Source organism: Manihot esculenta, chromosome 3, assembly GCF_001659605.2.
Source record: "Manihot esculenta cultivar AM560-2 chromosome 3, M.esculenta_v8, whole genome shotgun sequence".
Lineage (NCBI taxonomy): Eukaryota > Viridiplantae > Streptophyta > Magnoliopsida > Malpighiales > Euphorbiaceae > Manihot > Manihot esculenta.
The window spans coordinates 18,574,342-18,597,842 of NC_035163.2; the positions used below are offsets into that span (position 1 = coordinate 18,574,342).

General features: G+C 40.0%; 1 pseudogene; it reads right to left on the reverse strand.

Annotated features, from left to right (window-relative positions):
• LOC122723288 overlaps positions 1-18,326 on the reverse strand; it is a 49,352-nt pseudogene extending 31,026 nt beyond the window's left edge.
• Between the last annotated feature and the right edge of the window lie 5,175 nt (positions 18,327-23,501).

Genomic DNA, 23,501 nt, shown 5'->3' on the forward strand with positions numbered 1-23,501 from the left:
ATCATCCCTGGTTACTTATTATTATGTTGATAATAATAAAATATAACTGGTATGATTATTGATTGATAATCATGAGATGATTATGTATATGTTGATATAATTCAATAATCATAAATACTTGTTAGAGAACAAAGTATTGGATGGACCCGCATTGAGATCACTACATAGGTCAATGTCATAAGTGAATCTCAAAGTAGTTATGTTTTAATCCTTTGACTTGAGATTGTCATAGTTTCCAACATAAGGACTATTATATTTTGACATAACCAAACGTTGTCTTTAATCGGACAATCATAAAGGTTATGATTGAGCATAATAGAAATTATGTAGAGGATAATGAACAATCAAGATAGGATTTCTCCCTCTCTATGAGAGAGATATCTTCTGGGCCCCTCGATAAGTGAGACTGAGAAATGCATGACCATGCTCAAATGAATTGATAGTGTGATCAATATCATTTGAATTTATCAATCTACTTAGAGATCGAGAAATCATAAATTTGAACATTATAAGTTTGACATTGACCATGACTTATGTTCAAACTAGATATCGTGTGACAAAGGGATTAATTCATGTGCTATTTATTAGGTTTTATTGGACTATTGATCCTCATATTAGTTGGGTAGTCATAATGTCTTGCTAGAGGCCACTTATGACTTATGAGCCTTATGGGACTAGGCCTATTGCCAATTAATGTGAGCCTATTGGGTCACACACAAAAGAACGTTGTTGATGTGCTATGTCATATTAGTGGGCTAAAAGCCCAAAGCCCATTAATATAATTAATAATAATAAAGTGTTATTATTATTAATCATTAATATAATTAATAATAATAATAAAGTGTTATTATTATTATTGATATTAATTATTAATATAGTTAATAATAATAAAGTGTTAGTGTTATTATTATTAATTATTTATTATTATGAGATAATAATATTTAAAAGATCTGCAGTCTATCTGTAAGTGTTACAGATAAAGGACTCTATCACATAAAATATTTGAGTATCTGCAAGATTGTGATAGTGGGTTCTGAGCACAACTCTTTTAGGAAAAGAGTTTGTGGAAAACAAAAGACTGAAATATATAAATACTCCTACTACGGATTGTGGGGGTTGACGACGTTTTGAGAAAACTCAGTCTAACTGCTGTAGATTGTGGAGCACATAATCTATCCATCCTTGAGAGAGCTAGCACTCTAGAAGGATAGAAGACGTTCGTGTGGATAGCATTGAGGGTATTTGTTTGAAAAGGCAGCACCATCAGTCTGGCATTGTATCTTCTTGACGAAATTAACAGGATAGTCTCATATCTATCTTTTGAATTAAACGAAGCACTCGGATTCTGGGAAAGGAAATCAACAGAGATTTTATTTTTCCGCTGTGCAACTGGGTTGTAATAATCTCGGGATTTCCCAACAATGGTATCAGAGCCAACCTGTGCTTTTCGTTTAAATTAATTATGCCATAATTGATATTATATATGCGATATATGTTTATTAGAAAGGCATGATAATTATGGATGAATGATTAGATCATTTAGATAATTTTAATTTTTATTAGAAAAATTAAATTAATTAAAAAAAAAATTTGCAATTGGATCCACAATGAGCAGTCATCGTGAACCCAGAAATTGGCGAGGCTGATAGGCGGACGTGGAGGGCGTGTGACGCTCCTTCCATCATCGCGACCACCTGCAGAGAGTGTCTTTGCTGCCGCCGGCGAGGAATGACTGGTTCTTCGGCCGTCGCGAGCCAGGCCGGTGTTGCTGCCTAGAACGCAGTGACTGAGAAGGCTGGCCCGGGAGTGTCGCGCGACCAGAGGGTCGCGCGCCCGCAGGGGTCGCACGACCAGTGGATCGCCTGCCCGTGGGTCGCGCGCCCGAGGGGTCACGCGACGGTGGGTCGCGCACCGGCGTGTCGCGCGCCAGTGGGTCGTGTGCCGATGGGTCGCGCGCCGGCGGGTTGCGCGACAGTGGGGGCGGCGGCTAGGGTTTCTCCTTAGGAAGAAGATGCCCTAATTACAATTCTGCTCCTGGAATAAAAAAAAAATAATAAATTTGATAAAATAAATTATTTTCTTTTAGTCTTTAAATCAGATTTAAATGACTATATTTTATTATTTTCTTGTTATATATTAGTATGAGATACTATGCATTATTGTTTATATATATATATATATGCATATAGGATGCTATAATATATATATGCAAGACAAAATAATTATAAGAAAATAAATTTTAAATTATTTTCTTTTAGTCTTTAAATCAGATTTAAATGACTATATTTTATTATTTTGTCATATGTTAGTATGAGATACTATGCATTATTTTCTATATATATGTGTATGCATATAGGATGCTATAATATATATATGCAAGACAAAATAATTAAAATTAAAAGATGAACCCTTACTCTAAAATTTTAAGTTTTAATGCCACCCATATATTAAACACCTATCAAGACTAAGATCACCAAAATGCAGGTTTTGCCAAAGCAAAGTGCATTAGTTTATCCTAGTAAGATAGGATGAGTAATAGTTACTCATTTATTTAATTTTGGTTGAGCTTAATTAGGCTATCAAAACGGTTTTGGGCCTAAGGCATTAGATGGGATATAACATGCATTTGACATATGATGTCAACACCTCATAATCTAAGAGTTACATTAGATGTAATTGGTAAGGGGTTACCTACCTAAATAATTTAATTCTAAGTGTCATGCCAAAGCTGACTTAGAATTAGGTGAAATATGGATCTTAGCCCACTAAAATATTATTATTATTTTGAGGGTTGTATTTTAGTGGGACATTATTATCACCTCAATATTAATTTACTAAATTAATAATGTTTGCATATTTTTGTAGATAATTATGGCTGCTAATAACAATTCCACCTTATCACTGCGATCTATCCTTGAGAAGGATAAACTGAAAGAAAATGGGACTAATTTTGTTGACTGGTTTAGAAACTTGAGAATTTTCCTCAAGCAAATAAACATAGTTAAACAAGCTTTCTTTGCTCTAGATCCTTATTTCCACTTAAACTCTTACTCTAGACACCTATTTTGAATTATTGCAGTGAAGAATATATGCATAAAGATTACTTACCCTCTTTCCTTGTTTCCCTTTGCTCACCATGGCTAGGATTTGTTTTCCTCAAGAGAGACCATACATGCACATTGATTTGTTAAGACTTTTTGTAACTTTCACAGTGATTTGCCCTTACCTTGAAGTACTTTATTCCGGTTTTTTGCACTTTTAATTTGCTTGAACAAGTCACCAACCTATTGATGTGAAAGTTTTATATTTTCAGTTGGTCACCTGTCCAAGTGGCTACTAGCTCTGTTCATAGTCTTTTGACCATTGGAACAGTTTTCAATTTGTGCTTTTGAAATCTAAGCCTTTGTGAATTTTTTTCTCTCAATGATTTGGGCAAATCAACACCAATTGCTAAATCAAGTCATGTTAAGTTCATTCACACAATTTTCAATTCATTCTCTCTAATGAGTGTCATCAATATATTTTTCACCATGGCAAACTCAAAGATTCAATTCAAAAGGTAATTCTCAAACATGAATATAACTCACTGCAATTGATTCAACATAAGTTTAAAGAGTCATCACATCAATGGAGTCATGGAAAGAAAAGACTCATCTAACATAGTTCATCAGTTTGAGTAGAGCAAAACAAAAAGAAGAAGGTTGTGGTTGTGTGTGTTTTATTGAAAGCAAAAAAAAACTAAAAAAATTTCAACACTGTGGCTATTCAGAACAAGTCTAACGCAAATTCTGAAAGGAAAAGAAAAAATTTTCGCAGAACTGAAGCTATGTAAAGTCGCAGAAGAAGAAAGGAAGAAGAAGAAGAAGAAGAGGAGGAGAGAAGAAGAGATATGCACCCCCACACTTAAATCATGCATTGTCCTCAATGTATAAGAAACATAAAAGAACAAAGGAAACTGAGTACTCCCCTGGGGTGTGCTGCATGTTGCGATTTACTTAGGCTGAATGAGTGACGAACAGATGTTCGTCTGGGAACTCTTCTTTGATTGGACAAGGTGTAGAGCTAGATGGAAGCCGGCTGAGGTGGTCAGCTACAAGATTTTCTTTTCCTTTCTTGTCTCTTATCTCTAGATCAAACTCTTGTAATAGAAGGATCCACCGAATGAGTCTCGATTTTGCTTCCTTTTTCTTGATCAAATATCGCAAGGCTATGTGGTCAGAATAAACAATGACTTTGGTTCCCAAGAGATATGGTCTGAATTTCTCTAAAGCAAATACAACAGTTAAGAGCTCCTTTTCTGTTGTTGTGTAGTTGCTTTGTGTGGCATCTAGTGTGCGAGAGGCATAGTGAATGACGTGGGGTGAGTTTCCCACACGTTGCCCCAAGACTGCTCCCACTGCATAGTTGCTTGCATCACACATGATTTCAAAGGGCATGTTCCAATCAGGTGCTTGAATAATTGGGGCAGTCGCAAGCAGTTTCTTTATCAGATCAAATGCAGTTTTGCAACTTGTATCAAAATCAAATGTCACATCTTGTTGGAGCAATTTACACAAAGGCTGTGTGATTTTGGAGAAATCTTTTATGAATCTCCTATAGAATCCTGCATGACCAAGGAAAGAACGGACTTCTTTAACATTAGTAGGATAAGGCGGATTTTTAATTGTGTCTACCTTAGCCTTGTCTACTTCAATTCCTTTAGCTGAGACTACATGTCCTAAAACCATACATTGATTAACCATAAAATGACATTTTTCATAATTAAGCACAAGGTTAGACTCAAGGCATCTCTGTAGGATCTTTTCCAAGTTGGCAAAACATTCGTCAAAGGAGTTACCATGTACTGTGAAGTCATCCATGAGCACTTCAATGGTCTTACCCACATAGTCAGAAAATATGCTCATCATGCATCGCTGAAAGGTGGCAGGTGCATTGCATAGTCCAAATGGCATTCTTTTAAAGGCAAAAGTGCCAAAAGGACAAGTGAAGGTGGTCTTCTCTTAGTCCTCTGGAGCAACTGAAATATGATAAAAACCTGAATAACCATCAAGACAACAATAATGGGACTTACCTGCAAGCCTTTCTAGCATCTGAACTCTCTTGGAAACAAGTTCTCCTTCAGAATTTGGTACAATAGTAATCCCAGTTTTCTTGGGGACTACATGCACTGGACTCACCCATTTGCTATCAGAGATTGGGTATATGATACCTACATCAAGGAGCTTGACTATTTCTTTCTTTACTACTTCCATCATAGGTGGATTCAGTCTTCTTTGAGCATCTCTGACTGGCTTGCATTCATCCTCCATGTGTATTCTATGCATACATGTGGAAGGAGAAATACCTTTGATGTCATCTATGGTCCACCCTATGGCTCCTTTGTGTTTTTGCAGTACATGCATGAGGCTTGCTTCTTCAAGTTGGCTTAACTCATTGGACACTATCATTGGTAGTGTCTTGTCAGCTCCCAAGTACATGTATTTTAGATGTTCAGGGAGAGGCTTCAGATCTGATTCTGGTACTTTCTGACTCAAAGGTGAATTGGAAGAGCTTGCTTGCGTAGGAGGCGGTGGAGCAAGGTTCGACAGCCGGAGGATGCCTGTATTCGGCGGCCAAAAAGTTTCAGTCTGTGCAGGTTCATTCTGAAGTGGAGCAACAAGATTCGGTGTCTGAAGGACGGTCAGATTCGGCGGTCGAAAGAGGTCTGAATTCGGCGGCCGAAAGTTTTCAGTGTGCTGGGCAGGCTGTGGCGATGGATTCTGCGTCTGGGAGGCAGTCAAGTTCGGCGGCCGAAAGTTGTTTGTATTCGGTAGCCGAAAGTCTTCAGTCTGATCAGTATCTCTGCAGAATTCACTGTTAAGAATATCATCTTGATTTTCATCAAAAATTTCCTGGCTCAAACAGTCAACAATATCAAGACCATAAACAGGGGACATATCATGTGGATATTTCAGGGCATCATAGACATTAAACTTAATTACTTCCCCTTGAAACTCCATAGTCAAAGTACCATCATGTACATCAATCTTAGTTCTAGCAGTACTTAAGAAAGGACGTCCAAGAAGGATATCAGAACTAGTATTGCAACTATCTTCCTTAGTATCAATCACATAAAAATCTGCAGGAAAGACTAGTTCATCTACTTGAACTAACACATCTTCTAGAACACCTATGGGATATACCACAGATCTATCAGCTAATTGGATCACAACTTTTGTGTCTTTCAGTGCACATGCATTTAGAGATTTATAGATGGAAAGAGGCATGACATTTATGGATGCACCAAGATCACATATGGCTTTCTTAATTCCAACATTCCTAATCTTGCAAGAGATAGCAAACATACCTTTGTCTTTGCATTTAGTAGGGAGTTCTCTTTTAATCACAGCTGTAACAACTTCACCTACACTTACTTTTTCTCTTGCAGCTAGCTTTCTTCTATTGGTGCACAATTCTTTCAGAAATTTTGCATACCTAGGAATCTGTTTAACAGCATCTAGCAGTGGTATGTTGATTTCCACTTTTTTGAAAGTCTCAAGAATCTCCTTTTCTTCCTTTTCTTTTTGTGTTCTTTCAAATCTTTTTGGAAAAGGAGGTGGAATGTGAAAATGTACCTTTGAATCAGTTTTTTGCACAGGTGGTGCTGCAGGTGCTTGCCTTTGCTCAACTGGCTCTTCAGAATGCACTGGAAAGGCTTTTGAATCAATTGGTTCTTGCGCAACTTGCTTTTCTTGTTCATAACTAGCATCTTGAAGCTCTTTTCCACTTCTCAAAGTGATGGCACTCACATTCTGTCTAGGATTAGTTTCAGTTTGAGAAGGGAGCTTACCTTAGGACTCAACTTTGTTCATGAATGCGGTTACTTGTCCCATCTGTTGTTGGAGAGACTGCACAGTGTTCGTAAGTGTTTCCATCATCTTTTTAAGGTGCTGATTGGAACTTGAAGGTGCTGATTGGGCTTGATTTCTGTGGTAATTCTGATTGTTCTGATTATTGTTGGTCCTTCCGTAGCTGAAATTGGGGTGGTTCTTCGGCTTGGATTGTATGTGTTGGAATATGGATCATGTCTAGGCTGGTTGTTATATCCTCCAATGGCATTAACTTGATGGTTGTCTTCTTGCAGTGTAGGACATTGATCAGTTGGGTATCCTACATAAGAAAAAATCCCACATGACCTAGGTGGCTGGGCTGCTTGCATCTGTTGAACTAGTCCTATGGCAAAAACTTTCATAACAGATGTCAGTTCAGAAATAGTAGGTGAGCTTACCTCATGGACTCCTCTCTGCATTTGCTTTTCTTCTCCATATTGCCTAGATGAGGCTGCAAGTGTGGAGATCAGTTCTCGCATCTCCCTAGGTGTCTTGTCTGCAATGGATCCTCCACAAGCTACATCTATGAATCTTCTTTCTGATGAGAGCAATCCTCCATAGAAGAACTGTATGAGAGATCTGTCTGATATATCATGTTGTGGACAACCTGTACATAGTCTTTCAAACCTTTCCCAGTAATCATATAAATCTTCAGTTGGTTTCTGTCTTATGTTAGTGATTTCTCTTATTATGCCAATTGACTTAGACGTTGGGAAGTATTTGTTCAAAAAGGTTTGGACCATATCATCCCAAGAAGTTATAGATCCAGGTGGCAAATAAAATAACCAATCTTTAGCAAAGTCATCTTAATGAAAAGGGAAAAGCTCTTAACTTAACATGATCTTCAGACATACCTTGAGGTCTCATGGATGAACAAACAATATTGAACTCTTTCAAGTGCTTGTGTGGGTTTTCATTTTGCAAACCTCTAAATTTAGGGAGAAGATGAATCAAACCTGTTTTTAGTTCAAAGGGAACTATCAGAGGTGGATAGGTGATGCAAAGAGGTGCTTGATCACCTACAGGTGTTGCCAATTCTCTCATGGTTCTTTCTCTTGGCATCTGTGGTCTCATGGCTGGATTTTTCTTGAATTATTTGGTTCTAGACAGTATGTCCATTAGGGGCAGCATGTTGTGCATTAGGTTCAGCCATTGGTGCAAAGTTCGGTCGCTAGAGTAGAGAAGGTTCAGCGGCCGAAGGTTGAGGGGGTTTAGCGGCCGAAGGTTGGGCAGAATGCTTGGCGGCTTGCTTTCCTAATCTTCTGAGGGTGTGTTCAATTTCTAGATCAAAGGGCAGAGTGTCCCTGTGTTCAGATCTGGTCATGAAAGAAAAATAAACAAGTTAAATCAATTCCCCGGCAACGGCGCCAATTTTTGACTCGCGGTTGTCGAAGCCGGTCAAAAATAACCTTTCTGGTTATCAACAATTTACAACTGCAGATAGTGGTGAAAGGATCGAATCCACAGAGAATTGAATACTTATCTATTTTTCCCAACAAGATCAAGAGAATTAACTGAAGGCACAATTGAAAGCAAGTAACTGAAAGTAGAATAAAAGTAAAGTGCAATAAAGTAAAAAGAGGGGTTTTGAGATTATTTTGACTAACAACTATTGAAAGCAATTAAATCAGCAAGTAATTAAAATAAAATGGGAAATCAATATGAGAAAGGTCTAGTTGAAGATATGGATCCACCTTGGTTATTTGGATTGATCATTGAAACTTATGTTCTCTTGATTGGTTCAATAGATTAGTTATGGAGATGGAAGACGCTTCTCACCACCATGTTTCTCCTTATGATTAAACAAATTAGGGAACGTCCTCTAATCAATTACTAATTAACAAATTGCCAAGGAATGTCCTTGGGCCTTAGGTATCAAAACAATTGTCAATTGCGTAAAGAATTAGAGAGATCCAATCCTAGCTACTCCAAACGCATGAAGATGATGCTAGATTATGCAATTCCTTAGTTTTTACACCAAGTGTTCTTAGGTCAGAATATTTCCAGCAATTACGGACTAACAAATATCCCAATTAACAATCAATTAACTTTGCAATGAAGAATCAAGTGGTCAATTTGATCAAAACAACAAAGCAATCTTAGATTTAAGCACACAATTGCATGAATATTGAACAAACCAAAAGCAAATACTTTTATGTTCAGATCTCACAACCCTTTAAACAACCTTAGTTTCAACCAAACTCCAACTAGAATTAAGGGTTTCAGCCACTCATGGCTGAACCAAAACAGAAAATAGAAGAAGAGAAGATGGGGGAGGAACCGACGGTGGCAAAGGTGGAGGTGGAGCAGCGGCCGAACCTTGGAGAAGTTGGGAGATTGAATTCTTGAAATCTGCCTCTTCTTGACTTCTTAAAGCCTTTAAATAAGTTTTGGGAGGCTGCCTAGGGTTTCTTGGGTGTCCATGCAACTTTTAAAGGTTGCCCAAAATGCCCTTGGTCTAATATGTGCCTTCTATGTGCATGTGTGAAGGCAAGGGAGGGGCTTTTTGGTCTTTTAATTGCTGTCCAAGGTGTGTCCAAGAAGTCTTCTTCACATTATTCTTGCCACTCATGCACTAAAGAGGAAGGTGGAGCCTTTTTTGAATTTTGAATAGGCATGGCATGAAGTGGGAAACATGTGATCTTCAATATTTGGCTTCTTGAATAAGGAAGAGGCAAGTTGGGAGGATTTTCGGCCGCTTAAGCTTATTTTCGGAAGCTGGACTTTCGGCCCTGGAGCAGACTTTCGGCCGCCGAAGGTGCCGCCGAAGATGAGTGACTTTCGGCTCTGGATGAGACTTTCGGCCGCCGAAGGTGCTTCCAAAGGTGGCTTTTCTAGATTTGGCACTTTTTGGCAGTTTTAAGAGCATTTTCTCTTGATTGTCTCTTTACACCTAATATCTGCAAAACATGATTAAAACCACAAAATTAGGTAGAATAGATGTAAATAAACATCAATAAGATCATGATAATATGGACTAAAATATGCTCTATCAAGGTGCTTCCGCAAACTCCCCATGTTCGGCTGCTGAACTTGGGTTTTCTTCCTTGGTCTTTTTCTTTCAAAACTCAATTTCTTTCTTTATTAAAACCATAAAAACACATGAAAACATTTTAAAAAACCATATTCTACCCTTCTAGAGGGTTCCGACATCCGAGATTCCGCCGGAAAGTGGGAATTCCAATGCCGAGGTCTAGCCGGGTAATACATTCTTCTCCCCTTAAGAACATTCGTCCCCGAAAGTTCAACAAATAAGCATAGCATGAACAGAATCACATAAACACATAAAAACACTAACCTTAAAAGAGATAGGGATATTGCTGGAGCATAGACTCCCGTGTCTCCCAGGTACATTCTTCTATGTTGTGGTGATTCCAAAGGACTTTCACCATCAGGATTTCCTTGTTCCTCAGCTTTCTGATCTGCGTATCTATGATCCGCACCGGCTGCTCAACATAAGTGAGATCTCCTAGGATCTCCACATCAGGCTCATTAAGAACCTTGCCCGGATCTGACATGAACTTCCATAACATGGAAACATGGAAAACCGGATGGATTCTCTCCATTGAAGCAGGCAAATCTAGCTTGTACGATACATTCCCAATCTTCTGCAAGATTTCAAAGGGTCCGATGTACCGTGGAGCTAGCTTACCTTTCTTCCCAAAACGAATCACCCCTTTCATAGGAGACACCTTGACCAACACCATATCTCCCTCTTGAAACTCTACAAGCTTCCTGTAGACATCTGCATAGCTTTTCTGCCGACTCACAGCAGTCTTGATCCTTTCTCTGATGATGGGCACTACTCTGCTGGTGATCTCTAATAGCTCAGGCCCTGCCAAGGCCCTTTCTCCAACTTCTTCGCAGCAGACAGGTGACCTGCACTTTCTTCCATACAAAGCTTCATATGGAGCCATCTCTATGCTAGCATAATAGCTGTTATTGTAGGCAAACTCCACCAAAGGTAGGTGCTGCCTCCAAGAACTGCCAAAATCTAGCACACACATTCTGAGCATATCTTCTATGGTCTGGATGGTCCTCTCTGATTGTCCGTCAGTCTGTGGATGGAAAGCAGTGCTAAAATCTAGCCTGGTACCCATAGCGTTCTGCAGACTTCTCCAAAAAATGGAGATGAACTGGGGTCCCCTATCTGACACTATTGAAACGGGAGGCCCATGCAACCTGACCACTTCTTCAACATACACCTGCGCCAACTTGTCCACAGAATAGCCACTCCTGACAGGGATGAAGTGAGCAAATTTGGTCAGTCTGTCCACAATCACCCATATAGAGTCCAACCTGTTGGACGTTGCCAGTAACCCCACCACAAAATCCATAGCTATATTCTCCCATTTCCACTCTGAAATCGGTAGTGGGTTAAGCATTCTAGCCGGTTTCTGATGTTCCAGCTTCATCCTCTGACATACCTCGCAGGCGGACACGAACTGTGCCACTTCTCTTTTCATAGCTGGCCACCAATAAACTTTCTTCAGATCTTGATACATTTTGGTGGCTCCAGGGTGAACACTGTACCTGGCATTATGAGCTTCCCTTATAATGTCTCCCTTCAGACTCACGTCATCTGGTACACATAACTTGTTCCCATAGCGGAGGATCCCTTTGCTGTCAAATCTGAACTCTTCATGCTTGCCTGATTGAACAGTCCTGGCAATTTTCACTAACCTGGGTCCTCATGTTATTTCTGAGCCACCTGCTCCAGAAACACGGGGTCACCCTCATCTGGGCTATCAAAGCACTTGTACTAGACAACTCCAACTGCAGCCCTTCATCAACGAGCTTATAGAATTCCCTCACCACCGGTCTTCTCTCTGTTGTAATATGGGATAGACTGCCAAGCGATTTCCGGCTTAGGGCATCTGCCACAACATTTGCCTTACCCGGATGGTACTGAATTTTGCAATCATAGTCACTAAGTAGTTCTACCCATCTCTTCTGCCTCATATTCAACTCCCTCTGACTCAAGATGTACTGCAAGCTCTTACGATCTGTGAAGATCTCACATTTAACCCCATAAAGGTAATGCCTCCACATCTTGAGTGCAAAGATCACAGCCGCCATCTCTAGGTCATGTGTAGGATAATTCAACTCATGCTTCTTCAACTGCCTAGAAGCATAAGCAATTACCCTCTCATTTTGCATCAACACACAACCTAGTCCTACATGGGACGCATCACAAAACACTGTGAAGTCTTCATTACTGGTAGGCAGAGGTAACACCGGTGCTGACATCAACCTCTTCTTTAGCTCTTCAAAGCTTTCCTCACACTGCTCAGACCACTCAAACCTCTGGTTCTTCTTGGTCAGTCTGGTCATAGGAGCGGCAATTTTGGAGAAGTCCTGAACAAACCTCCTGTAGTAACCTGCCAAACTCAGAAAGCTCTTAATCTCTGTAACTGTAGTGGGTCTAGGCCAGTTAGCTACAGCTTCCACCTTCTTGGGGTGCACTTCAATTTCCTATTCTGACACAACATGCCCCAAGAATGAGATGCTCCTTAACCAGAACTCACACTTGGAGAACTTGTCATACAAGCCACGCTCCTTCAAGGTCTGCAAAACTATCCTCAGATGATGGGCATGCTCCTCTGCGTTTCTGGAATACACTAAGATATCATCAATGAAGACAATAACAAAGTGATCCAGGTACTGACTGAAAACTCTGTTCATGAGATCCATGAATGTTTCAGAGGCATTGGTTAGCCCAAACGGCATTACTAGGAACTCATAATACCCATATCTAGTCCTGAACACCGTCTTTGGCACATCTTCTTCTCTGATTCTCAGCTGGTGGTACTCGGATCTCAGATCTATCTTGGAGAAACAACCTGCTCCAGCTAGCTGGTCAAATAGATCATCGATCCTAGGTAACGGATACTTATTCTTGGTAGTGACTTTGTTCAACTGCCTGTAGTCGATACAAAGTCTCAAGGATCCATCCTTCTTCTTTACAAACAGCACTGGAGCACCCCAAGGTGAGGTACTCGGTCGGATGAAATCCTTGTCTATCAACTCTTGCAACTGCTCCTTTAGCTCCTTCAACTCTGCTGGTGCCATCCTGTAGGGAGGAATAGAGATTGGTCTGGTTCCAGGCATCAATTGTATTTCAAACTCTATCTCCCTAGCAGGTGGTAGTCCTGGAAGCTCGTCTAGGAAGACATCTGGAAACTCTCTGACCATGGGCACTGAGGTGGGCTCCCTAACTTTACTATCTAGCTCTCTCACATGAGCTAGAAAACCCTGACAACCCCTCCTGAGCAACCTACAAGCCTATAGGGCTGATATCAGACCTCTAGGCATACCCCTCCTGTCTCCCCTGAAGACAACCTCTGACCCATCCCGTCCTCTAAACCTGACTACCTTGTCTCTGCAGTCCAAGGTAGCACTATGAGTAGATAGCCAATTCATCCCTAGAATGACATCAAAATCAGTTAAATCTAGAACCACTAGGTCGGCTGGAAGGCATCTGCTCTCAACAAACACTAGACTAAACCGGCAGACTGACTCTGCCACTGATGGATCACACTTGGGTCCACTGACCCAGAGGGAACACTCTAACTCAGAGACTATCAAACCCAACCTCTCTACGGCTCTCGGAGCAACAAAAGAATGAGAAGCACCAGGGTCCATTAAAGCATACACATCTGAACAACCAATGATGAGATTACCTGACACCACGGTGTTGGATGTGTTTGCCTCCTGTTGTGTCATAGTGAAGATCCGAGCTGGAGCTAATGGACCTTCACCCCAGGAACCTGCTGAAGAAGAGGCTGTCCCTCTCCCTCTGCCTCTGCCACTGCCCTGTGTCATGGCTGGAGCTACTGGCTGAGCCACACTACCAGAAGTCATCTGCTGGGATGGTGCCATAAAAGGTTCCCTAGGACACTCCCGAGTCATGTGTCCCTCCTGCCCGCACCTGAAGCAAGCTGTGGTCCCAAACCGACAGACCCCCTTGTGTGGCTTACCACACCTCAAGCATTCTGAACCATCTGATCCTGAGCTCGAGCCACCACCTAAACCCAGACCTGACTTTAACCTGTTCCAGAAATTATTCTTCTTGGGCTTGGCTCTGCCCCACTTTTTACTGCCTGAAGCTGCTGTACTCAAAGAAGAGGGATTTAACTTTCCCCTGCCTGGGGTCTTGGAACCCGAGGACTGTGCCACTGTCTGCTTAACTGTCCCCTGAATAATGGCACTGGCCTCCATCTTCCGTGCTGCATCCACTATGGTGTGGAAGTCCTCTCTCTCTGCTGCCAAAATTAGGGAGGAATACCTAGGGTGGAGCCTCATGGTATACCTCCTGGCCTTCTTCTGATATGTGTCATATGCCTGGCCCACATATTGCAGCAACTCCAGAAACTTGTCGGTATACTCGTCAACACTCATCTCCTCTGTCTGCCGTAGCTGCTCAAACTCCACAACTTTCAGCTCTCTAGAACTATCAGGAAAAGCCCATCCTGCAAATTCATTAGCAAACTGCTCCCAGGATAAGCTTTCCAACCTTGGGTCCACATAATTCTTGAACCATTCTCTTGCTTTCTTGCATTTCAGCGTGAACCTCGCCATCTGAATGGCTCTACTATCATTTGCCCCCAACTCATCTGTAATCATCTTTACTGTTTTGAGATACTCAAATGGATCATCTCCCGTCTTGAACTTGGGAGCATCCAGCTTCAAGTAATCGGTCATCTTTACCTTGCTCCCCACAGATGAGCTAGGCTTGGGTGTTTGGATTTCAGGGGCTACTGGTTCTATTAGTGGAGGAGGGGGTGCAACATTCCCTGGGTTAGGGTTTGCTGTACTTGGGTAGAAGGGTGAGGGTGGATACATGGGGTACTGGGGATATGGTGGGTAAAAAGGAGGGTAGGGCATGTAGGAGGGATATGGGTTGAAGCTGGAGTAATCCGATGTACGCCCCATCGGATACCCTAGGCCTTGCGGAAAGGGTTCATACTGGGGTGGATAACCAAACCCCGAGGCCTGAGCGCCTCCTTGAGATTCTCCCATGCCCTCTTCCGACATGCTCATGCCCAAGCTACCATCTCTTCTCTGCTCATCCTCCTTTGATCCCCTCATATCAACTGACATTCTACCCTGAACTGTACCCCTTCTGCTTACATCAAAAGACCTTCTAAGGTCCCTTGACGTTCCCTCCCTACTCGATCTGCATGACATTGCCCTTGGCAAAGCAGGGGGACGGGCATCCATGCCCTCATTCTCTGGTGAGACTCCAGTCAATCGTGCAGATCGACGAGTGCCTCGCATCTTACTTCTGAAAGACAACATACAACACATAAACATCAGCATCAAATGGTTCATGTGGAAACACATGAACCCACATCACATACATCACATAACACTAATGCACATGCATATCGTCATGGCATTTCACATCATTATCAAGACAGGACTCTATATCCTATCCTAGTGAACATGATTCTTCCTATTGTGATTGCCCTTCTATGACATCTATGAGCCCGACACACTCTAGGTCCGACCATATGAACCTAGGGCTCTGATACCAACTCTGTAGCGATCCGAAAACCGGACCGCTACCGGCGCTAGGATCCAGATCGACTTAAGGTCGCCGGGACCCGTAGCAAGCCTACTATACAACCTGTACACCTAATAAAATCCCATACATGATCATTCATTTTCATAAAAGCCTTAAACTTTCCATATACCAAGCTTGACCTGTGCATGCACCATACTATAAACATAAAACCCTACATTAGAGCCCTCATCAAATGCTCTAGTGGGGCAACATAACATATGCCAAGCCTGGTTCAACATAAATCATCATTAAAACATTTCATAAGATCATGTACAAAAGGGATCAATCATACATTAGGGCCAAGCACAATACTAATCCTCAATACAACACTGAACAATACCTTACATTACATTACATTAATTTACATATCATGTCCACTACTAATCTGTTACAATAACACAGCTTTTACCGTTGACGACTTTCCGGTCTATCCTGAACCTGCAAACCTGGGGGTTAGGGAAAGAGGTGAGCTACTAAAGTCTAGTGAGCAGAACAATAAAATAATTTAAATATCACATGCTTTTATGAAATGCATCACAACACAAGCAAATCACCTTAAGATGGTATTGTCACCAATAGCCCTCTACATATCCAATAAATGCTCGGCCCTCGACGGAGCTCCTCAGGACTTCCTCTTAAACATAACATAACATGTCCAACTGTGCCAGGGGCGTAGAATGGGCAATCCTGGTCTTTCCCTTACTCTGTGCCAGGGGCGTAGAATGGGCAATCCTGGTCTTTCCGTACCATATCATATCATATCATATCAAGGACTAATGGATCATCCAATGACCATCCACAATAACATCATATTATGCAATGCATCATATTCGTGAATTCTAATGCAACAACCTATAAACATGGCAATCGTGATGCATGAACATGCTTAGGAGTTTAATTACTTTTAAAATAGAAAGTAGTTCTGTTCTACTCACCTCTGGCAGATACTGGACTGGCTCTGAAGCAACTATCTCACTGCAACGCCTCGGTTCCTCGGGTCCGATCCTACACAGGTAGACTCAAATGAGGGACCAAACATACTCTAACATGACTTTAAACAACTCCCCAAAATCCCTTTAAAACATCATAAAACATTCATAGAAAACATGCAAAGGAAGGCTGAACAGGGCACTTTCGATGACAAGTTTGGCGGCCGAAAGTCCCTCCAGAGCTTAAAGTCAGGCACTTTCGGGGGCAGGGTTCGGCAGCCGAAACTCCTTCCAGAGTCGAAAGTCACCCACTTTTGGGGGCAGGTTCAGCGGCCGAAACTCTCCTCCAGAGCCAAAAGTCCAAACTTTTGGGGGCGAGTTTAGGCGGCCAAACTGCCTCCACAGGCAGATTTGGCAGCCGAATCTGGGTTCTCCAAAATGGCAGAACCCGATTCCGCTTCATGCATTCAGCCACCCAAAACTTCACAACATGCATCAAAACCCTCTAACCCTTCATAAAACTTACTTAAAAACATAAAAGGAGATAGGATCTACACTTACCTCTTGAAGATCGAGAGGAGAGGTGATCCAAACTTAGAGGTTGGGAGAAATCGAGCCCCGGGGGTCTCCAAACCTCAAAAACTTGATCTTAGCTTAAAAATCTTCAAAACAAAGTAAAAACTCATTAAAAACTTTTAGAGATTGAAGGAAAATAACAAATCGACCATGGAAGGGCGAAATCTCACCTATGCCTGAAAATAGAGAGAGAAAACTCGCTCATTTTCGGACAAGGGGCCTTTTATAGGTGGCTGGCCAGACCACCTTTGGGGGCCAAAGGTGCTTCCATAAACTCCCCATGTTCGGCGGCCGAAATTGAGGTTCGACGGCCGAACCTGGGTTTTCTTCCTTGGTCATTTTCTTTCAAAACCCAATTTTTTTCTTTATTAAAACCATAAAAACACATGAAAACACTTTAGAAAACCATATTCTACCATTCTAGAGGGTTCCGACATCTGAGATTCCGCCGGAAAGTGGGAATTCCGATGCCGGGGTCTAGCCGGGTATTACAACCACACCAAATCCAACAAAATCAAAACTATCAATAATTGTTCCATCTACATGTGCAAGCCATGCAGCTGGATGCTCAACCTGTGAACATTATAATGGAATTGCTGCAACCTGAACAACTGCCGAAGTTGTTCCTAAACTTAAGCACACCTCCTTGTAATCGTTTAGCAAATAAGAGCTGCATGAGTTATAGCTGTTGTATTCAGAAAAATATTCGACTAGTAGAGCGAGTTCCGAGCCTCCCATATCTTCCATGCTTTTCAGACCTGTGTTTTCCAAAAGTGGAACAAACTTGTGCAAAGATTACCTGAAAAGGAAGATTTAAATTAGTAAAAACAAAGCCTCCTTGCCTCCAAACTTCTTAAGCCAATACACACTTCATAAGGACGTGATCAATATTCTCCTTTTCTTGACAAAACAAACATTGTGCGGGAATATTAATTCCTCTTCTAGCCAAGTTGTTTCTAGTAGCACATTTCTCCCCACTCGCCATATAAAGTCCCTAATTTTTGGAGGGACATCTAGCTTCCATAAATCACCATGTAGTCCCTCCAACTCTATCCTTTGTTGAAAGAAATGATAGGCTAAGTGATAAACAGTTTTGATCGTATAAAAACCCTTCCAATCAAAATACCAAAGCAACTTGTCTTGATTAGCACACAAACTCAACAGAATGCTCAAGATTCTTCTAATATCATTTATACTAAACAAATTCATTATCTTAAAAACATCCCACCTCCGTTCACCTGTAACAAAGAGGTCACAAACCCATGTAGCATTAGGAATAAACACAAGACCATCTTCAAGATAGAAATTCTCCTCCCTAGAAATCCAAGGATCACTATGCACGTAGATACTATTCCCATCTCCTACTCTCCATCGCACCCACATTTCAACACCGGTTTAGAGAATAAGACACTCTTCCAAATATAGCTACAACCTGATAGTAGCTGATAAAAAGTCCCCCCCTGGAAAGTATTTAGCTTTGAAAACTCGAAACATAATAGTGTTGGTATCTTTTAAAAACCTCTGCCGTAGTTTCCCTAGCAAAGGAGTGTTGAAACATCTCAAATCCCTGAACCCCATCCATCTTCTAATTTCTTATCATACATTTGGTCCCATGCCAGCTAATTAATACCCCCATGATCAAGCTTTTCATTCTACCAATACTTATTAAACATAACCTGAAACGCATTATAAACAGACACAGGTAATAGAAAAACATTTATACAGTAAGAAGGAATAGCATGTGCCATAACTTTAATTAAAACTTAAGAAGGAATAGCCTGTGCCATAACTTTAATTAAAATCTCCCTGCCAGCTCTAAATAGAAATCTACTATTCTAATTGTTCATCAACTTCCAAACTCTGTCTTTTAGAAAAGAAAAGAGCTGCTTTTTTGCTTTTTTACTTTGACCAATCAAGGAAGGCAAGCCCAAATAATTACTACCACAAGTGGTAGAAAAATATTCAGATGCCCAAAGATGGCTTGCTTAATATCCTCCGAAATATTAGGACTAAAAGGAAAACCCAACTTACTCAAATTCATCGATTGTTCTGATGTCACTTCATAATCGTTTAAAATTGATTTTATTACTATGGCTTCTTGAGAAGGCCCATAAAAAAAAAAAAGTAAAGAATCATCAGTGAAAAATAAGTGGGATGCCCGTGGACATCCTGAACCTGCTTGGCATCCATGAATCACACCCCTATGCTCGGCATCCTTAAGCAATAAAGAAAGCCCTTCTGCTACAAAAAGAAATAAATATGAGGAGATAGGATCTCTTGCCTTAAACCCCTAGTTAGGATAATAGGGCCAATATATTTATCGTTCACACAAATTCTATATTCAATGTCCATAAAGCACATCTTCATCCACTTTAACCATACAATTTCAAACCCCAAAGCAGATAACATATCACACAAAAAGTTCTAATTAACTCTATCATAGGCTTTGGTAATGTCTATTTTTAAAGCACATGCACCATTCTGACCTCTAGTCCTACCCTTCAAACTGTGTAGTCTCAAATGCCACAAAAAAAAATTGTTTGTGATCATGCGGCCAGGGATAAAAGTAGATTGGTTTGGAGATATTAATTTGTGAAGGACACATTTCAATCTGTTTGCTATCTTTAACTGATACCGGGTTATCACACTTAGAAATTAGGACAATCAAAGCCTCAGTCAAAGATCTAGGAAGTGTACCTGCAGCTAGCCAAGCTCTACAACCATCCGAAATATCCTTTTCCATCATATTCCAATTTTTATAGTCTTTTGTTTGTTAACCAGTAAATAACTATTTAATATCGAAATATGTATGTTAATTCTAATTTTATATCATCTTTCTTAGTTTTTGTGTTGGTTTGGATATACTATTAATTAGAATTTTTTATATTTTTATTATTATTAAAAATATAATATTTCAATTCATTTTTTTTTATTTTTAATTTTCAATTTCTCAAAAATTAAAATTAGCTATATTTTTGCAACTGCGGTATATTTTACGAACACATTATTTTATCTTTATATTTTAAATGGAATAATTTTTTAATTTATGCAAAACTAAAATTAGTCACATTCCTTAAAAAGTTAAAATAATATACATAAATTATTTTATTTTTTTAATTTTTAAAAAATTAAAATTAGTCACATTTCTGAAAAAAATTAACTCCACGAGGTATTCACAAGATGAGGAGCTTTGTCATTCAAACAAATAAAATAATTATATATATATATATATATATTTATATAGGCTCTGCCACGATGAGCTATTAGTGGTTAATTAATATGATTGTTTTCTATAAGTGATCAAGCTACTTGGTCTAGGTTTTGGCATTTGCTGGGATGGTGCGGTATTTGATTTGAACTATTTTCAAGTCAAATCAGTCGAAATAATTATGTGTTTACTTGCATAAGAAATCGTCTAGATTAGAACCTCTTGCTCCAGTCTCGTAAAAATGGGAAAGCAACATATATCATATAAAAATATCATCATTAGACAATCATAGCAATACAAGCACACCGACATGACAACTTCACCATCACCAAATCTCCAACTGCGAACTCCTGTGGCCAGCAATACTCATCTGTCCATTTCTTCATGTGATCTTATGCTTTCTCCGACTGAGCTCGAGCCAGCTTCACATTTTGTCTCCACTCCTTATTGAACTGATATACTCTCGAGTTTCGATCCGAGTACGACCCATCTATGGTATGAGGGGCTAATGGCTGTTGACCTATTACAATCTCAAAAGGGCTTTTGTCAGTAGTAGAGCTCTATAAAAAATTAAAATAAAATTGAGCAATATCAAGAAGTGAAACCCGATTCTTCTGGCTGGCACTAATAAAGTACCTTAAGTACTCTTCAAACATCTCATTAACTCGGCACGAACGTGGCACTAAAGCATTCTTCAAGAATATTGTGAAGTATTGGAGGATCCTAAAAAGCATAGTTAGTGACCAAGGTGCAAGATTCATTGGATCATTTTGGTCAGAGTTATTCAAGCTTTTGGGCACCAATTTGGATATGTCAACAAGTTTTCATCCTCAGATAGATGGTCAAACAAAGTGAGTTAATGGGATGTTAGAAGAGTACCCGAGGCACTTTGTTAGTGCCAGCCAAAAGAATTGGGTTTCACTTCTTAATGTTGCTCAATTTTATTCTAACTCTTTATAGAGCTCTGCTGCTACAAAAACCCTTTTGAGATTGTAATAGGTCAACAGCTGTTGGCCCCTCATACCATAGATGGGTCGTACTCACGTCGAAACTCGAAAGTATATCAGTTCACTAAGGAGTGGAGATAAAATGTGGAGCTTGCTCAAGCTCAATTGGAGAAAGCATCTAATCATATGAAAAAATGGGCAGATGAGAACTGCCGGCCACAGGAGTTCGCAGTTGGAGATTCGGTGATGGTGAAGTTGTTGCCAGAGCAATTGAGATTCCTCCACAACCATGACAAGGGACTAGTGCGCAAGTACAAAGGGCCAGTACCTGTGGTCGCTAAGATTGGACAAGCAACCTACAGAGTTGAACCTCCAAAGTGGATGACAGTCCACCTAGTGTTCCATGTCAGTAAGTTGAAGCCATGTTATGTTGATGATTCAAATGCCAGCCATTGCAAACCATCACGACCAGCAGTCACCCGCATACCACCCGTCAATTAAGGAGTCGAAAAGATTTTAGCCGTACGAGTTGTCAAGACCACCAAGCGTCTTCCACATAAAAAGTACCTTGTTAAGTGAAACAGCCTCAATGTTAAAGAAACAAGTTGAGAGAAAGAGTCCAATCTACAAGTTTATGCACAAAAGATTGAAGATTTTATCAATAGCACAGTCGACTAGAGCGTCAACCGTTTAAGTGGGGGAGTGTCAAGGGCCTAGCGTTTGGGATACTAAAATATAATTTTTCTAACAATGTCATTTTCTGAAAGTAATGTTGGAGAAAATTAGTATAAATTCATAACAAGTAAAGGGTCGAGTCAATTCTTTGTAATTCCTTTTTATTTATTTATTAATGGGGTGTCACTTCACGCATAGATGTCTCCTCTTATCACAGTTCTACTTATTCTTAAGGCTTTTCAGGGAGGAGTGACTAGTTGGCCACCAATGAGGGCTTGACCCAACTGGCCACCATAGACTTGTTGAGTCCTTAGATTGTGCCTTCACTCCTTACAGGAGTTTCCCCCCTCTGCAAGTTGTGAAAATGTCATTGCTATACCTGTTGATGTAAGCACAACCAACAACACTGATGAGCTAGCATTGCCTCAAGGAACATTTACAAGGTTGAGATCCAAGAGGTTGAAGGAAGCGATTCAAGGATTCATAAAGGAATATGTTGAAACTTTGCAAGTTCATTTTGAAGTTGAAGAACAATCTGGCCATTCCAAGTCAATTAGGCCGAATGTGTTCTTATTGACAGTTCAAACTTTGTATTTATAGTGGGTAGTTATTTAATAGTGGGTAGTTATTTAGTAGTGGGTAGTTATTTAGCAGTTGATAGTTAACCAGTAGTGGGTAGTTATCCAGTAGTGGATAGTTAACCAGTAGTGGGTAGTTATCCAATAGTGGATAGTGGCATAGATCATGAGTCCATACATAGTAGTGGGAAGTGGCAAAAATCATGGGTCTTTATTTAGGTTATATAAAGCATCTCTTTTTCCATATTATAGACAGATTATCAATTATTCAATACAATTGCTTTATGCAATTCTTCTTTGAGAGATTAAGAGAGATCTTGGTTCTTGACATTGCATCACGAAAAAGGTTTGATACTAACTTGTATGTTTCTTATTCTTGCTGCTTTTAAAATCAATCGGTTATAAGTGTTCTTAATTGCATGTTAATTAAGGGTGCTTTAGATTGGGGAGTTATTTTCTGAACTAAGTTCTTTTTACTAGGGTATGTGTCGTTTCAGTCTCTAATAGGCTGGGGTTCCGCGTCAATTGGTATCAGAGCTAGACTTAGTAATAATTTCTTAACTATCCTTTGTGTCTTTTCTTCAATTTTTCATGATCTTTCCATTTGGGATACCTACCAGAGTCGAATACATTGTTTAGTTACTGTTCAAATCGTATTTTACTCTAAATTCTTGTTTAGGCAGAATTACTATCTTCAGTGGTTTGGTTTGTGCTTTCTACCCTAATTCGTATGCTCCTATTCTAACACTCTTAGAATAGTATTTCCAGTGTTTTACTTTAGTCCATATAAAAAAAATACCAAAAAGAAGAAAAAAAAGAAAAAGAATTTCTGCAATTTGGGTCAATTGTTCAAACTTCATTTTGATATTGATACCTACTGGTATAAATCATATTTCATATACCTTGAACATATTTCAGGGTTTGGGATTCGAAATACATGTTTAGGGTAGGTTTAGGGCAAATTTGGGTAGTATTTTCACAAAAATAGTTTTGCTTAATACTTGCTGTTTTAAGTGTCTTTTTTTGTTTGCTTGCTTTGAATTATTTTTTTGAGTCAATATTAAGATCAGTTAACCTAGGATTGCATGCTTAGGGATAACTTCGTGTTAAGCACATCCGTCTTGTTAATTTTTTATTCTTAGTTTGTCAA